The sequence below is a fragment of the Nannospalax galili genome, unplaced genomic scaffold (assembly GCF_000622305.1).
Source record: "Nannospalax galili isolate Female #2095 unplaced genomic scaffold, S.galili_v1.0 scaffold1593, whole genome shotgun sequence".
Classification (NCBI taxonomy): domain Eukaryota; kingdom Metazoa; phylum Chordata; class Mammalia; order Rodentia; family Spalacidae; genus Nannospalax; species Nannospalax galili.
In genome coordinates this window covers 1,163,949-1,165,794 of record NW_008332091.1, presented here as the reverse complement: position 1 = coordinate 1,165,794, position 1,846 = coordinate 1,163,949, and positions in this window count along the sequence as shown.

Sequence of the window (1,846 nt, the reverse complement as noted above, 5' to 3'; positions counted from 1 at the left end):
CTATGTATCTATCTTTCATCCATCAATCATCTATCTATCTATCTATCTAATCTATCTATCTATCTATCTATCTATCTATCTATCTCTCTATCATTTATCTTCTTTCTTTCTTTCTTTCTTCCTTCCTTCTTTCCTTCCTTCCTTTCTTTATCTATCTATCTATCTATCTATCTATCTATCTATCTATCTATCTATCTATCTATCTTCATCTATCTATCTATCTATCTGTCTATCTATCTATCTATCTATCTATCTATCTATCTATTTTTCATCCATCCATCATCTGTCTATCATCTGTCTATCTATCTATCATCTATCTTTCTTCCTTCCTTCCTTCCTTCTTTCCTTCCTTCCTTCTCTCCTTCCTTCCTTTCTATCTCTATCATCTATCTATCTATCATCATCTATCTATCATCTATCTCTCTATCATCTATTTTTATCTATCATCTATCTATCTATCTATCTATCTATCTATCATCTATCTATCTATCATCTATCTATCATCTATCTAAATCTATCTATCTATCTATCTATCTATCTATCTATCTATCTATCTATCATCTATCTACCTATCAATCATCTATCTATCATCTATCTATCTATCATCTATCTATCTATCTATCTATCTATCTATCAATCAATCAATCAATCATTTATCTACCTATCTATCAATCATCTATCATCTAACATGTGTGCATGTTTGTGCATATGTACATGTGCACCCGTGTATATGTGCACAAATGGGAGGAGATCAGGGGACAGTCTCATGTGTTATGCTCAGGAATACCATCTACCTCATTTTTTTGAGACAGGGTCTCTCACCAATTAGGAAAGTCTTGTTGGCCAGCAAGTCCCAGGGATCCTCTTGCCTCAGTCTCCCCAGCACTGGGATTACAACCCAGCATTACCACATTCAGCGTTTTGATGTGGGTTCTGCCAATCAAATTCAGGTCTTCCTGCTTATGAGAGGTCCTGGTTAGTTTTCATTGTGAACTTGATGCAATCTAGAGTTACCTGGGAAGATGGAACTTCAATAGAAGAATTTCCTTCATCAGATTGACCTGTAGCCATTCCTGTGTGCGATTTTCTTGATTCATGATTGATGTGGGAAGGTCCAATACACTGCGGGCAGCACCTTCCCTAGGCAAGTGTACCTAAGCTATATACAAAACCCAGCTGAGAATAAGCCAGTGTGTGAACCAGTAGTGTTCCGTCATGATTCCTGCCTCCAAGTTCCTGCCTTGAGTTCTTGCCTGACTTTCTTCAAAGATAGACTGTGACCTGGAGGTGTAAGCTGACATAAACCCTTTCTTCCACAAACTGCTTTTGGTTAGAGTATTTTATCACAGCAACAGAAAGGAAACTAGAACTTTTGATGGACACTTTACTGACTAAGCTATCTCCCCAACTCCAAATCCAATGTTTAAAAAGAAAAGCTTTAGGGATGTTATTCAGGGGAAATCGCCTTACAATAGGCACTGAATGTTGCCATTTTCTAGAGGGAACACTGAAGGAAATTTGTTGTTAAGATGAAAAGATTGTTACACGGGTTTAGATTTACAGTACTATGTGAATGAATTCATGTGTGTATGTCTCTATGTATATTTATGAAATTATGAGTGTGTACATGTGTTAGTGTTGTTGATCTTTGTCCTATACTAGGAGTCTGACCTGCATCTCAGGCACTGATCTAGATAGAACTGAGTGTCTTCTGATTTTAGTAAGAAATGATGGGCAGAAAATGAATATGGTCATAGACTAGTGACCAGCAAAGGGCACACACATATGACCTCTTAGGAACAGTTAGAGAACACCTGAAATACAGAGTCTGATTACCTACACATGT